The 25,530-nt window shown below is 46.1% G+C and overlaps 1 long non-coding RNA gene across 1 annotated transcript; it reads left to right on the top strand.

Moving 5' to 3' along the window:
• The first annotated feature begins 369 nt into the window (after nt 1-369).
• On the top strand, nt 370-25,336 carry LOC115088824. Its single transcript, XR_003855914.1, has 7 exons — nt 370-513; nt 16,771-16,946; nt 17,104-17,207; nt 17,414-18,485; nt 23,335-23,478; nt 24,304-24,435; nt 25,274-25,336. It is a non-coding gene; the product is annotated as an uncharacterized LOC115088824 (long non-coding RNA).
• Nucleotides 25,337-25,530: the final 194 nt, after the last annotated feature.

Genomic DNA, 25,530 nt, shown 5'->3' with positions numbered 1-25,530 from the left:
TATAATTTTTCCTTATTTATTGGAAAGGAGTTGGGAATTTCCCCTGTATAATGAGCCTCCCGTCTGACCTGTTTCTACTTGTTTTACTCTTTTAAATCAATTTTTAGAGTTCTCCTTGTGAGAGCCGTACCCTTTTCAAAGAGGATTATGGCGACCTTTGTGAGGCATTATCAAGAGGCAGGGAAGACCTGCAAACTGCTACTACTCCTCCAGGGTGTGGACCTGACAGTGACCCAATGCAGAGGAGTTTCAATTTTAACTTTACTGTTTTTAGGGTTATATCCTCATTTGAGAAGCTAGGAAATTTTTCCACCCTTCCTGTCTCTTGTTTTGAGTTTTTTTCCTTTTTTATTGGGATTAGAGACTGTTTTTGGAGATGAGTGCCCTTGGTACCAGGGAATCAGTATCCATTACAAATGGAAAGAGGTGTCTTTCAGTCTGGAGGAACCTGAAGATTGGAGAAATCATTCAACGAAGGAGTCCTATCTATTGCAAACAACAACAGGAGTGAAGGTATTTCTAAGGACTGTGTATGCTGCTGACTCAAGTGAGAGGTACTTTAGAAGGGAGGTGCCCATTTGGTACTTCATAAGGAGATCTAAAGGAATTAAGAAGACTCAGGAAAAGTATGAGATTTAGGACTATATTTTGATAAAGTATTGGGACTATATTGTTAACCACTCTACAATAGGAAGGAACTGGGATTTAATTGGGAGTTGGAAGAGGATTGAACTATTTTCAATCTGATAAATCTGAGTGAACAGAGAAATTGGAGTAAGAGGGAAAAAGAAAGATATCAAGTGTTAAGAAGTGTGCTTCCAAAGCAATTAAGAAACTTTGCTACAAGAGTGAAGTGACAAGTTTATTAGTCTTTCTGCTGTTCTATTATTTATTGACTTTATTTAACTGTGGAAATGAAGCTGTAAATATTCTTCAGTAATCAAGATCAAATATCAGTAAAAGAAGTTGGAAACCACTTTACTGTCAGTGTGATTTTTGCTGCTAGAGATGTGGGAAATTATCAGCGCTGCATACAGAGGATGGAAAGGATGCTTGTGCAGGTTTATTGCAAAAAGGCCTAGGAACTATTGTTCCCCCCCACCTCCTCTCCCCCACAGGGAGCCCTGGAACTCAGATTTTCAATGCTTTCCATGGAGAGACTGAGTGATTGAAAAGTTGTGCACAGAAAGGGTCCATCTCTCTCTTCCTGTGTGCCCCTGGGTATCATTGAAAGGATCCATCCTGCACAGGGGTTATACATATAAAAAAAGGGACATGATAGGCATCTTCTAGAGGTATGCCAGAGTTTATACATTTTATCTAAATCACATCCAAAGCCCTCACAGTAGCAGGTTAAGAACCAGGGAAGCCAGGGTTCAAATCCCACGGACACTCCTTGTGGCCTTGGGCAAGTCACTTCTCTGTCCATTGCTTCAGGTAGACATATAGTTAGTGTGGATGGGCAGATGTAGACTAGATAGGCCACATGATATTTTTCTACAGTTATATTTCTAGATCAGTGGCTCTCAACCCAGTATTCAAGACACACTTAAGCAGTCTGGTTTTTAGGATATCCACAATGATTATAGTATGCATGAAATAGATTTGCATGCACTGCCTTCATTGTATATAAATCTTTCTCATACATATTCATTGCAGATGTTACGAGCGCACGCGGGCGCGGTCCTCTCCAGCGGGTGGTGAGCCCTTGGGCCACGGCAGGACTCAAGGAGGAGCCCAAAGCCACACCGTGGGAGGTGAGCTGAGCAGGCATGGGGAGCCAGGCGGGTACAAAAGCAGGGAGTCCGACCCTCAGCCGGACCTGCACGCCCATGGTAGCCAACACTGGGAAGTTGACTGATGAACGGTCCTCCGACTGTTCCCGGCCCTTTCGGACCTGCTGCTGGGAACGGCAATGGGCAGCAGGCCGGACAGAGGCGAGGGCAGACAGAGTCCTTTACACTGAAGACATCGTAGACAAGGCAGGTGCAGACATCGTAGACAAAGGCTAGTGCAGACATCGAAGATGAGGGCTGGAAGGAGACACGGGCACTGTCCCTGAGGGCGCCCTACTCAGCCCACCCACGGGACTGAGTCGCGGACCACCCCGTCCCATACGCACCCTACACAGCCCAGGAAGGCTGGTTGCGGACCACGTTGAGAACAGGAGAGCGCAGGGAAGATCCAGGCGAGCAGGAACTCCGATGCTGGGATACTGACATCCGAAGCCCCTTCGACTGGCAGGCAGGGAAGCTCCAGAGCGCAGGGAAGAATCCCACCTGTTGGCCACTCCAGGGCCCAACAGGCCAGAAGGCTCAGGAGCCAGACAAGACGTAGGGCAGAACAAGCGGAACTGGATCAGGACATCAGGAACACATCAAGGCAGACGTCAGTAACATCAGGAAGCAGACATCCGGACAGAGACAGGACAAGGCACCATCAATACAGGCAAGACCACGGATGACCTGGATCGAGGAGAAGGTTACAGGCAACTGTAGAGCCCGATCCGAAGGCCGACATCAGGACAGAGACAGGACAAGGAGCCATCAATACAACGCAGACCACGGAGGACCTGGATCGAGAAGGAGGTACAGGCAACTGTAGAGCCCGATCCGAAGGCCGACATCAGGACAAGGAGCCATCAATACAAGGCAGACCACGGAGGACCTGGATCGAGAAGGAGATACAGGCAACTGTAGCACTCAATCCAAAGGCAAGTTGCAAGTGACAAGAAAGTCCTTATATACTGGAGGTTGTAGGCAACTCCCTGGGAGGAGTTTGCCAGGACCGCCCCTCACTGGTCCTATAAGTAAGGTGGAGAGCTGCGGGCCAGCCCCTAGGGAAACGGGCGTGGCTGGAAACCAGGAAGTCCAAACAGCCAAGCAAGCCACAGGAACAGCTAGGCCTCTCAGGCCCTGGAGCAAGTCCCGGATGGAACACAGGCGAGGCCCTGGCTTCGGAGCGGCCTCCGGTGGAAGGTGAGAGACCACCTGTAGCGCAGCAACAAGGGGGATCGTAACAGCAGATATCCTGAAAATCTGACTGGCTAGGTATGTCCCAAGGACTAGGTTGAGAATCTCTGTTCTAGACTGTAAGCCCTCTGGGGATGAGAAAATATCTACTTTACCTGAATGTAACTCACGTTGAGCTACTACTGAAAAACATGATCTATATACGATATTTTTTTAAAAACCTCCTAAATTAATGACATTTACAATATGTCCAAGGAAGCCTTTGTTTGTTACATAACTAAGGCCAGGATTCATCATTCCGTGCGGAATGATGAAGCCTGCGCTAAGGGGGCAGGGGGGCGAAGGAGGGGGCGGGCGAGTGATAGCCCCTAGCCAATCGCACCATGGCGAGGCGATTTTGCCTGCCGCGGTACGGCCGGCTGCAGGCTATCGCGGGCATAGCACCACCGTAAAAGGAGGTGCTATCCCCGCGCTACTGCTGGCGATAATGTTCCTTTCCCCTAATTTTAATGTTACCACCGCGATAAGGCCCTTTTCACATGCAATTAGGGCCTTTTCGCGTGCGATAAGTCCTTAGAAAATAACCCCCTAAATCAGGTCTGGAATCCAGAGTTGGATATCTAACACTAAGAGATTTAGGATCCTAGAGTTAAGAGTAGGGTTATACTTGCATAGAATAGTGTCTTTCAATCCTTTCTTGGAAGCACAGTATTGCCAAAATGAATGACCAAGAAATAGATTTGCATTGCAGATCCAGTGTATGCAAATCTTTCTCATGCATAATCATTACAGATATCCTGAAAACCAGACCAGTTAGGTATGCTCCTGGAGAGAGTTGGGAAGCACTGGCATAGACTACCACGCTCCAGCATTCAAAGTTAGTGGCAGATTATGCTCTACACTTCAACTTTCATTGTCAGAATATTAAGTTGCAGAGCAAATGTGAAACTTCATTTTCAGTTGGGAATTGTGCCTCTTTGCTGCAAGAAAATTGGCCAGGAATATTCCCTCATAGGTTTACTGTCTTATGCTGAGGTTGAATCTGTTGCACAACCCAATAAATTATAAGGAGAAGGAATAGTCTAGTGGTTAGAGCAGTGGGCTTATGAGCTGGGGGAGACCAGGGTTTGAGTCCTGCTGTTGCACCTTGGGCAAGTCACTTTTCTTTCCATTACCTCAAATACAAACTTAGATTGTAAGCCTTCTGGGGATAGGGAAATACCTACAGTACCTGAATATAAACTGATGTGAAATGTCAGTATGTAAAAAAAAGAAATAAGTACTTAAAAATAGTAGAGTAGATATGTGCAAAATCAAAATAAATGTTTTGGTTCATTTGTTTTGCTATCATTCATTTGCTTTGGCTCATACAAAAGCAAATGTTGTTTGATTTTATTCATTTATTTGTTTACCATTATAGTCAATGAAGGAAGTAATACAATAATTTATTTATTTATTTATTTATTTGAAACTTTTTATATACCGGTATTAGTAAGCATACATCATGCCGGTTCACATTGTAACTTAAGGCTGAAATTACATTCAACAGGGAGGGGAAACAAGGAGGATTATACATAGAGCAGGAGACATTGAAATTAAAGCATTAAAACTGTAACGGGCTATTTACAGGGCTATATACAAGTATATATATATACAAGGGGGAAAGGAATAATCATTTCTAATGAAACTGGTGAGGTAACATCATTAGAAAGGGTGAAAGCATGCCAACCCATCAAGACTATGAAGAGACCAAGGACCCGCAATAGGACAAATCAGTCCTCACAGTGGCAGGAGTTCTTCAATGCACTGTCAGATGAGCAAAGCAGCATCAAGAATCAAAACACCTCAAGGCTGCAAAAGTAGGACAAAGGACAGCAACATCAGTAGCATGAACCCCCCAAGGCAATATGAGAGGAGCAAAGCAGTACCAAGTGTGGCACCATGAAGGGGGAACAAAGCACCAAACAAGGCACCATAAAGAGGGAACTAAGCAAGCACCAAAAGAGGCAGAAAACAACCCAAGGCAGTGATAGAGGATCAAAGGAACTGAAAGAGTGGCATGAAGACCTCAAATCATCATAAGAGGTGCAAAGCAGCCACCCAGAGTGACAAGAATACCCTAAAGCTCTAAATGAAGTGTAAAGGGCACCAAACATGAAACTCCAATTGAGAAGCTAGGCAGGGAGAAGTCAGAGGAAATCCCTGGAGGAGGCCTGATGTCATTTCCATATGGCATCATTAGGTGAAGGAGCTAAATCTTCGGGCTTGGAGTTGGTCTTCACTGGAAGATAAGACTAGAGGCACAAATTGCTTTTAGCCACAGAAAAAAGATATCATCTATGTACCTTGACCAACCTACAATGTTTTGTTTAAAAAAAGATGGATACAAACTTCGAAACATAAAGATTAGCAACACTGGGGACTATTGTTGCCTCCATATCTATACCATGTTTTTGCAAATAAAAGGTTTCATTGAAAAGAAAATAATTTTTAGGCAGAGCAATCCTAAAATCGAATGGGAAGCTGTTCAGCAATTGTCTAAAGATGATACCCTGGTAATAAAACCCACAGACAAAGGCAGTGGCATAGTCATACAAAGCAGTCTTCAATATGAAACTGAGGCTAATCGACAATTATCAGACCAAATGTTTTATGAAAATTAGAAGCAGACCCTTCACATGAGATAATGCAATTGATTGTTTCTACCTTGAATGAAGGAAAATAACTTGATTTCTTGACTAGTCATGAAAGGATTTTTCTTTTACAAAACCATCATAAAATTCCCATTTTCTATACAATACCTAAAATACATAAGAATCTAATGAATCCACCTGGATATCAAATTGTTTTTGTCTGTTCAGTCTCTTTTGGAACCTTTATCTATTTTTGTTGATTCCTTTTTACATGAAGTTGTGCAATCTGCTGTTTCGAATTTTGAAGAATTATTTTTGTATCCATCTTCTTTTTTTAAATAAAACATCAAAGGCTCGACAAGATACACAGACGATATCTTTTTTCTGTGGCAAGCTACTGTGGAGGATTTAAAGTTGTTTTTACATTGATTTAACTCTCTTGATCCTCATCTACATTTTACTATGTCATATCAAACATAGGGCCAGATTTTAGTAGCTACGCGCGGGCATAGATTTGTGCACGGAACCCGGCACGCACAAATCTATGCCTGATTTTATAACATGCGAGGGCAGCCACACGCATGTTATAAAATCTGGGGTCGGCATGCACAAGGGGGTGCACACTTTTGCACCTTGCACGCGCAGAGCCCTAGGGGAGCCCCAATGGCTTTCCCCGTTCCCTCCGAGGCCGCTTCGAAATGAAATCAGAGCGGCCTCAGAGGAAACTTTCCTTCCGTCCCCGTCCCCCCCCACCTTCCCTTCCCTTACCTAACCCACCCCCCCAGCCCTATCTAAACCTCCCCCCGACCTTTGTTGAATAAGTTGTGCCTGCCTCTGGGAAGGTGTAGGTTGCGCACGTGGCGCGATCCCCAGGCACGGCCGCTGTGCTGGAGGCCTCGGTCCCGCCCTGCCCTACCCCCAGACCACCCCACCCTGCCCACTCCCTGCCCCTTTTTTCAAGCCCCGGGACATACGCACATCCCAGGGCTTGCGCACATCACCGGGCCTATGCAAAATAGGCTCGGCGAGCTCAGGAGCGGGTTTTCGTGGTTACGCGAGTAATATACGCTCATAACCCTTTTAAAATCTGCTCCATAGTGTTTACTAGCGATGTGATTCAGCTGAAACATTCGGTTCGGCCTTCGTTATCAACCCACCGTGGGAAATTTCGTTTTCCCGCGGTTCGGGCCAATTTTATTTCATCTGCCCCCGAAATGAAGCCTGAAACCCGCCCCAACCCTTCAAATATAATGAATTACAACGGGGGAGGGGGGGGGGGTTTGTAAAAAAAAAAAAGAAAAAAAACCAAACCCATCCCAACCCTTCAAATTTAATTAATTGCAACCCCCATCCTCCCGACCCCCCAAGACTTGTTCGACCCCTCCCCCAAGACTTACCAAAGGTCCCTGGTGGTCCAGCAGGGTCCCAGGAGCAATCTCCCCCTCTTGGGCCGTTGGCTGCCACTAATCAAAATGGCACCAATGGCCCTTTAGCCCTTACCGTGTGACAGGGGCTATTAGTGCCATTGCCTGGCCTCTGTCACATGGTAGGAGCAATGGATGGCCCATGCCATTTTTTAAGATGGCAAGTTGCAACTAATATATTTAGGAAACTAACTGACTGTAATAACCTTTTACGATTTGATATTTGCATTTATGCAGAATTTGCTCAAGCAAAGAAGACTATATCATACAGACAAAAGATCTGTGCTGAAGACCCTTACCATGAGGTTATCCTATGTGGGTCACAAAACCAGCATATAAGAGAGCTTTAAATGCCCATAGACAATGGCTTTTGCTGAAACAAGATAAAAACAATCTTCAGATCACTTGGTTTTTGTTATCCATTACTCTAGTAAATCTCACCAATTAATATCAGTATTATAGAGACATTGGCATGTGTTACAATTATATTCCATCTTTCATGAACAACCTTTGATTGCATACTTGAGGGGAAGAATCTTAAAGGATGTGTTGGTGAAATCGATGTACACTATGCCAAAAAACATGACAACTTCATAATCTTCTGGACATGCTCCTTGTGATAATTGCTTGATGTGTCCTTCTACAATTTCATTATCTTCATGGCATGATCTTGCTTCAGGCCGTGTCTTTCAGTTAAAGGGACAAACTAACTGTACATCTAAAAATGTTGTGTATGCTATTTGTTATCCTTGTAATCTTTTATATATTGGATGCACAAAATGGATGATAAAAACTCACCTTTTGGAACATAAAAGTTGTCTCTCTACAAAACAAACTGCAGGCTCCAATAGTTGCTCATTGCATTGAAAAATCACACGCTTTTTTGGATTTACAATGGTGGATTATTGAACAAGTAACATCTACTGGTCATTTTTTAAATCTGGAGTTTAAACTTAATTTTAGAGAACAATTTTGGATTTTCTCAGTAAATTCAGTTGTTCCTTATGGTCCAAATGCTGAGATTGACTAGTACTCTTTGATCTGAAGATTACATCATTTATTTGAGTCCGGTGTCTTAAGGCAGGTAGATCAGGTGAGTAGCCACTGCCAGAGGTAAATTAAAGAGGGCAAGAAGAGGACACATGAAGGGGCGCACTAAGGGGCAGGCCCCTTAGGTCGCACTCCTTCGTGCACGCAACGCCCGGTGCACGACGCCGCAGTAGCGTGTGCTGCTTTAAAGGGTTGTAGGGCCTCCTCCACGGTGCCTACGTCGGCGCGGCTCCCGACTCCTGATTGGAGGCTGGAGAGCCCGGGGAGGGTAGGTGGGCGGCATGGATCATCAGCGCGAAGCTTACTTCTCAATATTTCTTGTATTCAGCGGTGGTGAAGAGCGGCACCTCTTTCAAGTTTTCTCTGTTTTTTCTTTATTTTTCTCAATGCAGTCTTTTTATATTCACTCTCTCCCGGCGTGTCTCACTACAGCTAGGATCCCTCCGTCTCACTCTCGGTCAGTCCGCCTCTCTCTTTCTCTCTCTCGGGACGGCAGCAGATGGCGTATGGGGGAGGCCTCGATTCAGGGGAGACGGTCGGGTCCCGGGTCGTTGGAGGCCTCGGTACAGTGTGGAAGGCCTCGGGTCGGAGCATTAAAGGGTAAGCTGCAGTAGCGTGTGCTGCTTTAAAGGGCTGTAGGTCCTCCTCCCCGGCCTGTCTCTCCGCAGCACTCAGAGCCGCTGTCCTTCTGTCTTCACGGCCAGGAAGCCGCCGCTGGTGTTCCCCACAGTCCGGAGATCGCCCTAGCCATCCCTCCACACGGCGGGCTGTGCCGCCGTGCTTCTATGCGGCCTGGAGGCTGTTGTCTCTGTCTTCATGAGGCAGGAGTCACTGCTGTGTTCCGCGGCAGGCCAGCCACCATCACCTCTCCACCTTGCAGCCAGGAGGCCACTGTTCTCTGTCTTCTATGTGACTCGGAAGCCGCCGACATTCTCTGCTTTCTTCAGCGGCTGGAGCTTTCCCCAGCTTTTCTTCTGCGGCAGGAGCTGCCTCAGATGCCTCGGGCCTGCTTCTCCTGCTTCATAGTATGGCTGCTGTCCCTGGGTCCTGCTCCTTAGGCACAGGGCCGCGCCTCATCCCTGGATTTAAAGGGCCAGTCCTCCTGGCTCCTCCTCGTGATGTCATCCTGGGTGTTCCTCTGCAGCCCTACAAAAGGGCCCAGTCTTCAGTTCCTCGTTGCCTTCACAAGGAATCAGTCATGGAGTTGGACTGCTCCTGGATCCTCTGTTCCAGCTCTTTGGTCAAGTAGTTTCCGATGTTGTCCTCCTCCGCTTCTTCAAGGCACACTATTCTTCATGGGAATTCCCTTGTCTTCCTTTGTGGTTCCTGATCCTTCATCTGCATCTTCGTTCCATGTTTAGTCTCTTGCCGGATCCTAAGTCTTTGTCTTCATATGTCTTCATCGTCCGACCCTCCTGATGTCTTCACCTTCAGATTTTCCTGAAGTCCTCGCCTTCTAATGTCCTATCTTTCCTGAAGTCTGTTATCCAGTCATTCTGCCTCTCGAAGCCTCCTCAATGCTCTTGGTTGAGTGACCTGGGGGTCCAAGGTCCAGATGTCCAGATGTCTTTGATGTCTCGTTCACCAGTTCTCTCGACACCTCCATGATGCTCTTGACTGAGTGCCCTGGGGGATGAAGTCCAGATGTCCTGACATTCCAGAAGTCTTCGTGTCAAGTTGTCTTCATCTTCAGATCCTTTTGACGTCTTTGTCTTCAGTTCTTTTGCTGCTAAGCAGACCCTTTTTTGGCTCCTTCGTCAAGAAGCCTTCAGACGCTTTGGCTCCCTCGTCAGGGTAGCCTTCTTCTCGGATGTCTTGGTTACGGATCTTACCTCCTAGTCAGCTGCTGTCCTCTGTCCAACCTCGGGATGACCTTCAGATGCATCTTCCACGCTGGGTCTGAAGCCATCGCTTCTTCAGGTTTGCCTGTGCTGATCACGCCAGGTTCCCGAAGCTCAGTCCAGGACGGTTGCTGATACGAATCTTGGCCGGATTCCTTCATACTGAGTTTTAATTCTTCTGTCTTCTATCCACTCATCAAGTATCTTCATCAGTGTCCCTGATGTTCTTCTCTTCAGCTTTGCCTCAGCCTTATCGAGTATCTTCATCTGACCTTGTCTTCGAGTATCGTCTGATCATGTCTTCAAGAGTCCTCATCTGATTGTGTCTTTAGTCTTCAATTCTTGTTCCAGTTCCATCATCTGCCCTCGACCTCTGTCTATCCTGGCACATTTGCCGTTCCTGTATGGCAGGTCCGAAAGGGCTATCGAGTGGCTGGAGGGCTACCCCAGAGACCTGCGTTGTGTTGTTGGGTCTCTACTGATGCGTCAGGTTCGGCAGAGATCCGGGTCCCTGGTCTTCAGCCAGTCCGCCTGTGCTTGGACATGTCTCACCTGCCTCGGCGCTTCCACGGAGCTCCTCTCTGCAGTCATGTCGTGGTCCAAGGGCACACGACTCTCCCCGGAATCGGGATTGATCCCTAGCGCTCCTGTAACAGAAAGTAAAATGTAAAGATTTAGATCTCAACCAGGTGGTGAGGGTCTTCACTTGCTTCCTTTTCAATAGAACAGAGGGTGCCAAATCTGCAAACATTTTTATATGAGCTCCCTTAAACTTGAAAGTATTTTTTTTAATCCTTTATTTAGAAAATTTTTCACAAATGAACAGAACATTCAGCTGTTAACAGAGCAAAATAATATACCACCTGCCCCCCCCCCCCATACTTCCCATCCCCAAATCCCTCCCCTCCCCACAGCCTATACAGTGGGATTATAAACTTTAGATCTCTTCTTCTTACTAGCCAGGATGGTATCAAGGACTTGAAAGTATCTTTAAATCTTGCTTTGCCCATTAGATTCTGTTTGTCACAGAAATTGTGTAAACACACAACAATAGACCTAAGGCTAGCATTTCCTAAGGTTCTCTTAACTATGACCTGATGCACTCTGTCTATTCTTATGTTTGGACAAGATTAAGGGACCAATGACCAGTGCAAAAATGTATTTTTACTGTTTCCTGTAAGTTCTCCACTCCTTCCTTTTCTGGAACTCCATAAATGTGCACATTAGATCTCCTCTGTCTATTTTAAAGATCTTCATGTTGATCCTCCAGCCTTTTCAGTTTATTTTCCACTGTTTTAATATGCATGTTGGAATGAACTGAAAAATCTATTTGCTCTCCTATATGGATTTGCGAAATCGCTATCCTTTCTGGGACATCCTTTTGCAGCCATGTAATAGACCCTGAGATTTCAGTGCACAGGAATTGCAGTTCATGTATTAAGGCGACAAAGTCTCCCTTAGTTACTGGGCTATCAAGATTAGGACTCTCAACAGGCAGCAAAGCATCATCTGATTGCTTCAAGGGAACAGATCAAACAGGCTCCTGACTCTTCTTTATGACTTTAAGTTCAGTTTGAGCTATAGCATAACTAGGGCTTTCATCCATATTGTGCATTAGATGATGATAAAGCAGCCCCAACTTCTTTCTTGTTCATTTTTGTGAAACGAGATAAAGACACTGTAATGTGAATCTGGGCTCAAAAGCATAGCACATGCATTTAATGAGAGACCATGGAGTTGGACTGCTAATTATAGAAAGAGATAATCAGCTCTTTATTTTTTGAATGCTGCTGGTATGTTTGTTTTGCAAAGTGAGTAAGCCACCACACTGTGAGGCAGAGCTTAGAAAGTTAGCAAAGTTTGGCACATCCGCCTAATAAAAGATTTCCAAGCTAGATAGCTTTTTATAGTAATATAATAATCTGCTCTTTTTATTTTGCGCAGTACTGACGCATTATAATTTTTTAGAAGCGAGGGAGCAGAGTATTCCCAGCTTGTATGATTATAGCCTGGACGCTGCTAATGCTATTCCCAGGTCTGCAAAAACTAATATTTGTGTCCCCCTTTTCCTCTTTTCTTCATTCTTTTTAATTTAGCACAATCCATAAAATTCAGTTAAGCATGACCTGTAAATATAGCAGGGGTTCAGCGTGTTCATATTCTTTTGCTCAATATTTATGTTTCATTAAAATGGTCCATGTCTTACCTACCATCTCTGCTCTATTTTGGAAACTGCAGTCTTATAAAATACAGACAGAGGTGTAGTGAGAGTTTCTTGTACCCAGGGACCAATGCATTTGTGTTGTCTCCTTTAAGCCCCTTACCCGCCAGTGCATTACCACATGGCACCACCGCATGAGGTCTCTTTTCACTGGGAAGAGGTAGGAACCCCGCAAGTGATTCACCACAGGGCGCAAGGCCAGTGCTAACTTTTTTTGCAGCCCTATGCGAACAATTACGGGCGGATTTTAAATGCCCTGCCCTTGTAAATCCGGCCGGATTTACGCGAGCAGGGCCCTCGCGCGCCGGCACGCCTATTTTGTATAGGCCGCCGGCGCGCGCAGAGCCCCGGGACGCGCGTAAGTCCCTGGGCTTTTAAAAAGGGGCGTGTCGGGGGCATCGCCAAATGACGCGGCGTTTCGGGGGCGTGACGTGGCATTTGGGGGCGGGCCCGGGGGCGTGGCGCCGGCCCAGGGGTGTTCCGGGGGCATGGCCACGCCCTCTGGAACAGCCCCCGGGTCGGGTCTTGGCGCGCCAGCAGCCCGCTGGTGCGCGCGGATTTACGTCTGCCTCCGGTAGGCGTAAATCCATGGATAAAGGTGGGGGGGGGGGTTAGATAGGGCCGGGGGGGTGGGTTAGGTAGGGGAAGGGAGGGGAAGGTGAGGGGAGGGCGAAAGAAAGTTCCCTCCGAGGCCGCTCCGATTTCGGAGCGGCCTCGGAGGGAATGGAGGCAGGCTGCGGTCCCCCCCTTCCAGTCATGCAATTGGTTGGTGCCCCAATTCTCTTCACACACACATATACACATATACACATACACGTGTGTGTGTGTAATATATATATATATATATATTTATTTGTAACTTTTCCAAGGTTTGGTTCGATGTAAACCGGTGTGATAAGAATCTTTGTCTTGAATGTCGGTATAGTAAAAAGATATACATAAATAAATAAATATGTGTATGTGTATGTGTGTGTGTGTGTGTGTGTGTGTGAAGAGTATTCACCAGGAAACCACATTGCCAACCAGTAGCTCAAAGAACTAATTTTGTTTCTCTTCAAGTTGCTGAAAGGAGTAAGCTCACACATACACTCACATATAGGTACAGAGATGAAGACACACCTGTACCCGCACAAAAACAGAGAGAAACAGGTATCTCATACCCAGATAAACAGAGATACTCCACACCTAGTCTGACAGAGAGTGAATCAGACATAGAGACCCTGTACACAAACTGACACAAAGATCATACCTACAGACAGACACAGTTACCCCATACCCAGACAGACACAGGGAAACAAGACACCCCACATTCAGTGGCAAAGCCTCCAGTTTGGCCACCAGATGTCACTGTCACTGTTTAGAGCACAATATCTAGGAGCCATCCATATCCCTCAGTCCCTCCTACCTGGAGTGTCTGGATTGGATCCCTCAACACTATTTAGCCCAGCCATTATAGAACACATTGGGATCACTTTGAGGAAGCCTTTGAACAGTAAGGATGTTTCAGTTTCACACACTGGTGAGGCCTCCCAGCTTCACCCAAAAGGAGTTTCTTTTAGAAGTGATACCTCATCATGCACTCCTTCTCCTACTAATTTACAGAGAGATTTTTGAGCCTGATATCCTTTTGGGGTGAAAGAGCTCTTACCAGGAGACCAAAGGCTTGTGAGCTCACTCTAAACCTTAGGTGAGCAAGCACCAGTGATGGATCTCGCCTCAAGTATTTTTTAAGTTTAAGTTTTGAAGTATTTTTTGGACTTGAACAGAGCAGAGAGGCTTTTGCATCCCCTTTCCCCAATGGGATTGCAGTGCTGAGATCTATCCTGATCGCACCTGACTTTTCCCCACAAGAAGTCTCCATGAAATAGCAACTAAGGAAGGAAGAACAAGATCAGGAGACCCCATCCAGATCTCCACCCAAGTGACCAGGACGGGCTGAGTGTCCAGAACGGAGATGGAGCAAGGTAGGACTATTTGCTGTGAAGTTGGGGACCCCTCCAAAAGGATTCTTGGATAGCCGCTGGGACTTAATGGTCTTAATTTAATGATTACCAATTAGTAAACTTTTATTTAACACCCAGAGCCTGGTCCTGTCTATTTATTACAACCTCTCACCTCATGGGAAGCATCTACAATCTATGCACACACTGCGAGCAGCACATCATCATCTAGGCCCTAAGCAAAAGCTTTCCCCCATAAAAAGAAACCCGCCCCGGGGACTAAGAGTCAAGTGTGGGAGAAATTTGCTAGCCTGAGCAGCCCCTGAAGATAAATAAATTAGTTTGTGTACCCTTGGGGCTAAACACCTCACTAAGGGTTATACTCAGATACAGACACCCCATAGAAAGACAGAAACCTAACACCCGGACAGAGACACCGACATACCACATCTAGAGAAAAAAACCCCAGAAAGACACACAGACAAAGCACAGAGAGGCATAGCACAACACACCCAGACAGACAAACAAGCAGACATACCGCACCCAGACACAGAGAGAGACACAGACAAGCAGACAGATCACATCACACACACAATGGCAGAGATGACACACACAGACCAAAGCAAACCAAATTGCACACCACACCCAAACACACAGGCCACACACCACAATAGTAAGGGCTGGGAAATTTTTCAAAAACCTTAGGTGCCAACTTTTTATTTTTTCATGCTTTGATTTATTAAACGTTTTTACATTTGTTGCCCTTATTCTCCCTTCCCACTGCCTCCCTCTTATCCCTACACTTCCTCATTCTCTTTGGCCTCTTTGCCCATTCCCCTCTCCAACCTCACCATCAGAGGAGGGGGGGATCTTGAGTGATGCAATCAGGGTCAGAAGGGAGGGGGATGTTTTGTGATGCAATCGAGGTGGTCAGAGGGGAGGAGGGATCTTGGGTGATGCAATCAGGGGGCAGGAGGGAGGGGGGATGTTGGATGATGCAGTCGGGGGAGGGAGAGGAGGGACTGTTATTGTGAATCGGGGGAAGGGGGAACTGCTGCCACATGCTTACTGTACATTTTATTTTTATTTTGAGGGAGTCGGGGCCACCTCAACTTCTGGCCCCAGGTTGAAATGGGGGTCAGCAATGACCCCCGCTCAAACTCCCCGTTTGGCCATGTTTTTTTTTCCCTTGCCGCTTTAAATGTGCGGTGGGAACATCGGGACCTATGTTAGGGTCCCGGGCCTCTTGCCACATATCTAAAGCATGCCAAGGAAGTGTAGTTATTTTAGCACAGCTGACCACCTTCTTGGTTGGCCATGATAAAATATTAGTATAGAATTGCCTAGTAATGACCTCCTTTGCATGCATTTGCATTATTCATGCATGCAAATTGCAAGCAAAGAAGGTCATAGTAATAGGGGAGGGTATCTGGGTGGAGACATGCAAAATATTGTGTATATCGTGCAATATACGCAATATAAATTGCATTAGAGCCTATTATCATGCATTGAGGCCGTAACATGATTTGAAAAATGACCCTGTATGTTAGGAACTCATTCCAAATTTTTATTATTTTGGAATCCATTAAGTATGATACATCAAAATTAATACTAGCCATGATAGATATAGAATCCCCTATATACAAACAACCCACAAAAAGAAGGAATTGCAGTTTCTAAGAAAATGTTAAACAAAAGATAGATTTAAAAGGTTGAATGGAATTCATATATGCTCTAGCAGAGATTGTACTCACAAAAATTATTTCACATTTTTAAATACATTATATCAGCAAATAAAGGATGACCAAAATATACAAGGGTTGGAATAGCTTCCCTTTGAGGAAAGGCTAAAGAGGTCAGGGCTGTTCAGCTTGGAGAAGAGAAAGCTGAGGGAGGATCTGATAGAGATCTATAAAAGACTCATGAGTGGAATACAATGGGCAAATGTGAATTGGTTATTTACTCTTTTAAATAATACAAAAACTAGGGGACACTCCATGAAGTTAGTAAATAGCACATTTAAAACAAATCAGAGAAAATTATTTTTTACTCAACACACAATTAAGCTCTGGAAATTATTGCTGAAGAATGTGATAAAAGAAGTTAGTGTTGCTGGGTTTGAAAAGGTTTGGACAAGTACTTGGAGAAGTCCACAGACTTATTAACCAGATAGACTTGGGAAAAGCCACTACTTATCCCTGACCATTAACAGCATGGGATCTATATATACTGCTTGGGATCTTGCCAGGTATTTGTGACCTATATTAACTAATGTTGTTGGAAACAGGATACTGGCCTTGATGGACCCTTGGTCTGATGCCGTTTGACAATTCTTATGTTCTTATGTAAAGGGCATGGCCATGGGTGCCTCTGTGGCCCTGGATATAGCTTATCTTTATATTTCAGACTTTGAGGAATTTTTTTAACCAACCATCCATTTCAAGATCAGATTTTCTTTTGGAAAAGATACATTGATGATATCCTCATTTTATGGAATGGGAACTCTGATCGTTTGGCAACATTCCATAACTGCTGAATTTGAAAGACAGTAACTTGAAATTTCAAAGCAACTGTAGTTTAAATGAGATTTCAGTCCTAGACATTCTGATTAAAAAAAAAGATAAAAATTGATTTTTACTACTATATTATACCAAAACTCACATACTGTTGTGAATTATTACACTTTCAGAGTCAACACACTAGGAGCCTTTCAGAAAATCCCCCAGTCAGCCAGTTTTTAAGATTGGAAGATTATATGCAATAACTAATGAATATGAGAAACAAGCAGTTGAAATGAAGGAAAAGCTCCTTGCCAGAGGTTATATATAAAAGTTTGTGGAGACGGAAGTTTGACGAGGTAGAGAGGTAATATCACATTCGTTTCTCTGTGGGAACATCTTAAGACTGTACCAGACTATAAAGAACATTGGGTTGACTTATATTTTGAAATATTAACATTTAAATTGATTTTGAAATAGAATATTAAAATGGGGATAAATTTCTTTTTTGAATTATTTTATAGGTTCACATTCACATTCGGGAGACCTCATACATTAAATATTAGGAGCCATTGAGCCGGAGTGAATTGAATGTGTCTTTTCTGAATCCACTCCTTTAAAAGTACAGGTAGGAGTGGGTATCAGGATAAAAGTCTTTATAAATTCATAATTTATTTATTACCATTTCTCAATCATTAATGAATATTTCAATATAAATATAATGACTCAGAGGACATTTTTGGTTGTATATTTGGATATACTTGTTAGATTAGTATGTATTGAAGTAGTAGATGAGGTGATTAGTTTGATATAATATGAGCTTTATGCTTTCAGATACAAGTGATGGAAGTCATTGATTTCTGTTGATGTTTGGTCTTAATAAGAGTATTCCCCTGAAGAAGCCAACATTGGCGAAACGAGGACCTTGTCGGGATGGAAGAAAGAACCAGCTAAATGATATATACCACGAATACATGTTAACTGAATGGATAAAGGAATGTAATTTAAGTTACATAGATAAGATTGTTAAAGAAATAAGTGGTGTATTCCTTAAAATAGACCTATCATAACATCAATGTGGTTAGGGTATACTTAGTTCGATTAGGGTAAGATTGAGGATAGAAACAGGAGAGGACTGAGGGTCATAACTAATTGGACTAAAAGTTGATTTTAGTACATATGAAATATTTAATGTTTTGTAAAAAAATCTTTTCACTTAAATTATTAGTTCATTGTTAAGTTTTCAATAAAAGATTAATACCTTTAAGAGATGTCATATATTTGAATTGATTTATTAAATACAATAATAGTGCTTATGGTCTCCCACGGTTTCACGTCGGGGGTTTTTGTATATTAGCTCTAGCCCTGGTAGAGACAATATTGCCAAAAATTTTTTTGCTTGCTATATATATATATATATAGCACAGGTGTATCTAAGAGTACAAAAACCAGACAAAAACCAAGTACTAAAAGACTCAGAAAAGAAAGGAAATAAAAATGTGTCTGCCCTTTGCAGTTTTTTCATTTAGGGACAGATATTAAAAAGATTTTTAAAAAGTGCTGGTACGTTATCCAAGATTTGAGGTGTTTTGAGGATAAAAACCTCATTGTGGCTTTCACCAGGGAACAAATTCTGAGAGATAGATTAGTACCATCCAATTTAGAAGAACAGAAAGCGTGTTTTATAACACTGAAGGATATTATGCATGTGGCAATTGCTGCTTATACCCCCAGGCTATGAAAACAAATTGTTTTTGACATCCTGTCACAAGTAGGCAATATTTTTTAAAGCATTTATCTAATTGCAATTCAAATAATGTGATTTATGTTCTTCAGTGATTTATGTTCTTCAGTGTCCATATGGAAGAGAGCTGAAGAAGATTTTGCTGGTGGCTGAAGAGGATCTGTGAGTATTGCTTTGCTGGGTAATTTTGGGACTTAAAGTTTGGGGGAGAGGTAAAATTGTGGGTAATTTAATCTTTGGTTTGTGTGCTTAATTAAAAGGAAAGCTAGGTGATTTTTAAGTGTGTGTGCCTGATTAAAATGAAAGGAAAGGTAGATAATTTTGCCCCTTTGGGCAGTGATCCGGTGTAGTGAACACCACCTTCAGGAGTGACTCCAGGTGGAGAGAGACAGGGATTGCTGGAAAGTCTCTGATGATGGCTGGGAAGGAATGCGATGCAGGCAGGAGAGTATGGAACTGGGTGATGGCTGTGATAAGTGGAGCAGAGTACTGGCTGGCAAACAAAGTCAAAGTCCAGGCAGGGTCAAGACAGGTGGCAGGCAACAGAGTCAAAGTCCAGGCAGGGTCAAGGCAGGTGGCAGGTAACAGAGCCAAAGTCCAGGCAGGGTCACAAGAACCTTATAGCAAGACTGAGAACCTGAAGGCCATACACACACACACGACAAGGCAGAGGGCCCGAAGACCATACACACATGGCAAAGCAGAGGGCCCGAAGGCCACGCACACACAGCAAGGCAAGAGACCCGAAGGCCACACACACACAGCAAGGCAGGAGACCCAAAGGCCACACACAAACACAGCAAGGCAAGGCAAGGCAGAAGACCCGAAGGCCACACACACACACAGCAAGGCAAGGCAAGGCAGAAGACCCGAAGGCCACACACACACACAGCAAGGCAAGGCAAGGCAGAAGGCCCGAAGGCCACACACACACACAGCAAGGCTAGGCAGGGCAGAGGGCCCGAAGGCCACACACACACAGCAAGGCAGGAGACCCAAAGGTCACACACACACAGCAAGGCAGGAAACCCGAAGGCCACACACACATAGCAAGGCAAGGCAAGGCAGAAGGCCCGAAGGCCACACACATGCAGCAAGGCATGACAAGGCAGAAGGTCCAAAGGCCACACACAGCAAGGCAAGGCAGAAGGCCCGAAGGCCACACACAGCAAAGCAAGGCTAGAGCAGGGAGCCCAACAAGCTCGATGCCGAAGCACTGGAGTCTTGGGTAGGCAGGGTTATAATGGCACATCCAAGACATAGAACAGATGGATTGGGCCAGCCAGGAGAGCCTGCTCTTGAAGGACCTCTTGTGGTGAGGTGGTTGCACAGCAGCCATAGCCGTAACAGTACCCCCCTCCCCCCCTCTAAGGCCTCCCCCTCCTCCTGGGTCCCAACTCTGCAGGGGGTACTGAGTAATAATAAAGTTAGACCCCTCCTGGGTTGGCATGGTAATTTTCAACCCCTCCTGAGTTGCAGTGGCAGGTTTATTCCCCTCCTGAGGTAGCGAGGTGGGCTCAATCTCTTCCAGAGCTGATGTAGCGACTTCACTCCCCTCCTGGGGAGAAGTGAAGAATTCTACCCCGTCCTGGGGTGGCAAAACAACCTCAAACCCCTCCGGGGGCAACCAGGCAGTCTCTAACCCCTCCAGGGTGATGTGATGAATTCTACCCCTTCCTGGGGCGGTGAAACGGTCTCAGACCCCTCCTGGGGCGACCAAGCAGTCTCCGAACCCTCCTGGGGCGGCAGCAGGGCCGGTTTGGATCCCTCCAGGGGCGGCAGCTGGGCCGGTTCGGACCCCTCTTCAGACAGCAGGGTAATGGAATCTGTTATGGATGGTTCACCAATAGTGGGAGTACTTGTGATGGAACAAAGGGAGGATAAAGACTGGATGGCTAAGGACTTGGTAAGCAGAGATGGATCCTTGGAGCCTAGATCATGATCCCCTGGTTCTGAAGGGTGGACAGGCAGCTTGTTAAAAGAACAGGCAGCTCTGGAACGTCTTGAGGCACAGTTCGTTAGTTATGACCAGGCTGCAGCTGAGGGAAGCAGAGCTCTAGCTTTCTCTGCTTTAGGAGAACTTGTTTCTAAAAGCCCCGTATGGCAGTCACGGGAGCCTTCTTGTCCAGGTGAGTTTGTGGGCTTTCTAGAAGATAGCTTGTGCTTTTAGGAGCAGTTTCCTGTAGGGTTTCATGAAATATTGAGCTGTCAATAGTCCTAACCTTCTTAGTTGGACCAGAAGCAGTATGCAGGGTAGTCGAGCTGACTGTTTTTCCTAATGAAACAGCTGGTCCTATAGCTAAGCAACAGGGGCAAGGTTTGCCTGGAGGTAATAGGCTTGGGATACACACACACTTCCACCATCCAGGCTTAGGAGTAGAACAGTTCAAACATTCCTGGTAGACAGAAACATTTCTCTTGTAGCAGTTACTGCAGACCCAATGTTCCTGATCTGCAAGCTGACAGGCTAGACAGTTCTAGTAGCTTGGGTAATTCAAGGTCTGACAGGAATTGCAGGTATAAAATCTTTGAGATTGAGGCATGCTGTGGTCTGTGGGAAAAAAAAGTTGACTCACCGGGTTGACACGGGGTTCTATCTCTCTCTCTGGAGGATGGCTTCAGCATACTGTTACGTTAGGGCAGTGATCCGGTGTAGTGAACACCACCTTCAGGAGTGACTCCAGGTGGAGAGAGACAGGGATTGCTGGAAAGTCTCTGATGATGGCTGGGAAGGAATGCAATGCAGGCAGGAGAGTATGGAACTGGGTGATGGCGGTGATAAGTGGAGCAGAGTACTGGCTGGCAAACAAAGTCAAAGTCCAGGCAGGTCAAGACAGGCGGCAGGCAGAGTCAAAGTTCAGGCAGGGTCAATGCAGGCGGCAGGCAACAGAGTCAAAGTCCAGGCAGGGTCACAAGAACCTTATAGCAAGACAGAGAGCCCAAAGGCCACACACACACACACACACACACACACACACACACACACGACAAGGCAGAGGGCCCGAAGACCATACACACATGGCAAAGCAGAGGGCCCGAAGGCCACGCACACACAGCAAGGCAAGAGACCCGAAGGCCACACACACACAGCAAGGCAGAAGACCCAAAGGCCACACACACACACAGCAAGGCAAGGCAAGGCAGAAGACCCGAAGGCCACACACACACAGCAAGGCAAGGCAGAAGGCCCGAAGGTCTCACACACACAGCAAGGCTAGGCAGGGCAGAGGGCCCGAAGGCCACACATACACAGCAAGGCAGGAGACCCTAAGGCCACACACACACAGTAAGGCAAGGCAAGGCAGAAAGCCCAAAGGCCACACACACACAGCAAGGCTAGGCAGGGCAGAGGCCCCGAAGGCCACACATACACAGCAAGGCAGGAGACCCGAAGGCCACACACACACAGCAAGGCAAGGCAAGGCAGAAGGCCCGAAGGCCACACACATGCAGCAAGGCAAGACAAGGCAGAAGGCCCGAAGGCCACACACAGCAAGGCAAGGCTAGAGCAGGGAGCCCAACAAGCTCGATGCCAAAGCACTGGAGTCTTGGGTAGGCAGGGTTATAATGGCACATCCAAGACATAGAGCAGATGGATTGGGCCAGCCAGGAGAGCCTGCTCTTGAAGGACCCCTGTTGGTGAGGCGGTTGCACAGCAGCCATAGCTGTAACACTTACCATATAGTGTTTTACTACTCCATACACGACACTAGCCTCCAATGTATTGTGATGTAGCGCAGCCCGGCCGCAGGCAGGAGCTGACAAGCTACCATAAAAGCAACAAGAGTACCAGAGCCAGACAGCAGGGGGCCTATTTCAGACCGTACGAAAGTTGCCCGGGAGAGGGGCACCAACCCACTCTCCCAATGAAAGATAGAGACAAACAACTGTGCCAGACAGCAGGGGGCCTATTTCAGACCGTACGAAAGTTGCCCGGGAGAGGGGCACCAACCCACTCTCCCAATGAAAGATAGAGACAAACAACTGTGCCAGACAGCAGGGGGCCTATTTCAGACCGTACGAAAGTTGCCCGGGAGAGGGGCACCAACCCACTCTCCCAATGAAAGATAGAGACAAACAACTGTGCCAGACAGCAGGGGGCCTATTTCAGACCGTACGAAAGTTGCCCGGGAGAGGGGCACCAACCCACTCTCCCAATGAAAGATAGAGACAAACAACTGTGCCAGACAGCAGGGGGCCTATTTCAGACCGTACGAAAGTTGCCCGGGAGAGGGGCACCAACCCACTCTCCCAATGAAAGATAGAGACAAACAACTGTGCCAGACAGCAGGGGGCCTATTTCAGACCGTACGAAAGTGCCCGGGAGAGAGGCACCAACCCACTCTCCCAATGAAAGATAGAGACAAACAACTGTGCCAGACAGCAGGGGGCCTATTTCAGACCGTACGAAAGTGCCCGGGAGAGAGGCACCAACCCACTCTCCCAATGCAAGATAGAGACAAACAACTGTGCCAGACAGCAGGGGGCGCAGGGGAAGAGGAGAAGAACTACGAATCCCAGCTTCCCTGAAACACCACCAGACAGGGGAGGAAAGCCTGAAGGCGAACAGGTGGCAGGCATAGATGTTAATGAGGCAGACACCGATGAGTCCATGGAGGTGGAGGAAGAGGGCGTGCCCCCTTGGTGGAACTGGCCACAAAAAGCCAGCTCTTCGGAGTCAGAGGGGGAGGAGATGGAGGTAGGTTCAGGGATAGAGGAGTCCTCCAGTTCATGCATGGATACTGAGTAATCCAGGTGGAGGGGTGAAGTATAATCTTTACTCTAAAGGGGCCTGTGGTGGTGGGGCTTGTAATAGTGCTGAGCAGAGGGGGTAAATGATTGCTCTGAACTAGCACTGCTTGTAAGGGAACCAGAGGGCTGGAGGGGGAGGGGACAAACCCCATGTAATGCAGCCAGTTGTTACTTATTAAACTGCTTTGAAGGAACTATCCCTCTCTCTGTGTTGTCTCTGGGGATTGGGGGGACTGCTTACCCCCAACCCTGCCTGAAGGGAACTCAGAAGCCCAGCAAAACCAGGGCCAGCAGAGGCACGGACTCAGGGAGTTACGTGAACCCATCGAACTCCAGGGACCGGGGCGACTGGTGGCGACTCAGGACTGGAGACGGAAGAGCGGCGCTCGAGGCCTCACGGACGGTGAGCCATCACAGTATCCAAAACCATTTTCTGTACACCAGGTTTTGAGCCAGGAATTGAAATTATTTATATGGCATAGTTTCTCATTTCCCTTTCCATGAACTGGTAATACTTTGAAAAGGCAATAGTCTTTGCAGTGTGTCTTTTCATCGTGCCTAGATTTTGGAAATCTTTTTATACTTCATGGATACCATTTCTATTGAGGTCATTGGTCCCCAGATGGATAACACTGATATCAAAATTCCTACTTTCTTCTTCAATGACTTGGACTATCTGGTTTGCATTTCTACTAGCTGAGGATCCTGCAATGCATTTAACTCTTGTGTCATCATCAAAATGTGCTCCCAAATTGGTTCCTCTAATGATTGAGTCTCCCAGCAGAAGTAGCTTTCTTTTATGACATCTGATTCTGTTGCAGGGCTTCTGGGTGCACTGGATGACTTCACTTTTAGAAATCACTTCTATATCTATGGCTGAAGTCTCTGTGCAGAAAAAGCATTATGTAGGGGTAACAGTGGGGCGTGTGGGTGTCTTTTCATCACAGGCCTTATTATGCCAGAACCCACTGTTATCCAGTTGTTCCTGGTTTTTGAATCCTGGATGTCTGACATCTCTGTGGGAATAGAGGATGATGCACAGGATTCAGTAAAGTTGGGGAAGGAGGGTATCTTGTTCTACCAGAGCCCACTGTAAGCCATTTTTTCTTGGATTTCTGCAATCTCTGTGGGAGATGGGTGTGAAATACTGAATGGTTCAAGGAAGAGGAGTTTAATTGAAACCTAGACAATTCTTCCCATAGATAAATGAGCTCTATTTTAATTGCAGACAGCTGAAGGCAAAAGGGACAACCTTTGATTCTCCAGATGATGGGTCTTGGGACATAAGGTCCACAATTGTTGCACTGAATGAAAGACATTTTATTAATTTATCACTAATTCCTTAAATCAACTAAATAAGGTAAGTTAAGATTTAGGCTCTAGCATGGATTTTTATTAGGAATTTGAAGTGAAAACAAAGTATTTATGTTAGCTAGTAAAGAATAATAGGAATACAGTTTAAGTTTTATTATCTGAGTTGTAAGGAACTATTATGTAATGGTAGAAGGAGTAATTGAAGCTAATCAACTAGGAGTAGAAGGAAGACTAAGAAAAGTAAACTTAGGGGTGGGTGGGTAGAGAGGGAGGGGATTAAACAGTTGCGATTAGTAAACAGTTAGATTATGTATTCTTAAACTTATCTGATGCAGAACTCTTGTAAAATGCCTCTGGTCAACCTTCCATCCAGGACAACATGTGCATAGGAATTCTGTCCCCGACCAAGTAGCTCTAACTCAGACCTCCCCCAATATCTAGTTGAAACCAGTTTTCTGGGTACCCAGTGAATCACAGATTTGGATTTTAAAATATTAAATGGCAAATATATTTTCACCTAGCCAGCAAACACTAAATTCATGTGGCGCGCCCCGTCCACGCCCGGCCCGAGCACGGGCCTGCTCACCTTGCTAGCTCCTCTGCAAGTCACGGGTCAGCCTCCCCAGTGGCAGCCGCAAGCTCCTCCAGGCCTCGGCGTCCTGCGGCCAGGGGCAGGTCCTAGCTCCGCGGCACGCCCTGATTGAACGTAGGATATAAGGAAGTCCCTGCCTGCACTTCCTTGTCTTGGTAATCGGGTCGGTACTGTAAGTGTACTAGTTTGCCTCCACGTTCACAGCCTTTTCCAGTCTTGTTCCAGCCTTGTTCCAGCATCCTACTGTTCTAGCGTCCTACTGTTCCAGCGTCTGTCTGTCCTGTTTCCCCAGGTAGTACCCTTGGACTGTCTCTCTGGGACTGACCTTGGCCTGCTCCTTGACCATTCTGTTCGCTGCCTGGATCCTAACCTCTGCCTGCCTTGTGACCTCGTCTGACCTCTGGAACCTGACCCCTGCTTCGTTGACTACTCCTCGGACTGATCCTCAGATTCTGACCCCGGCTGCCATTGACCTCGTCTCCTGATTCTGGCTCTGTCCCTTGCCTTGTCATCGCCTATGCTGTTCTGGCCTTCCTTTCTCCTCCAGAC

This window comes from Rhinatrema bivittatum, chromosome 3 (assembly GCF_901001135.1).
Source record: "Rhinatrema bivittatum chromosome 3, aRhiBiv1.1, whole genome shotgun sequence".
Taxonomy (NCBI): domain Eukaryota; kingdom Metazoa; phylum Chordata; class Amphibia; order Gymnophiona; family Rhinatrematidae; genus Rhinatrema; species Rhinatrema bivittatum.
The sequence above is the reverse complement of the archived record's forward strand: the minus strand, read 5'-3'. Positions and strand labels throughout refer to the sequence as shown.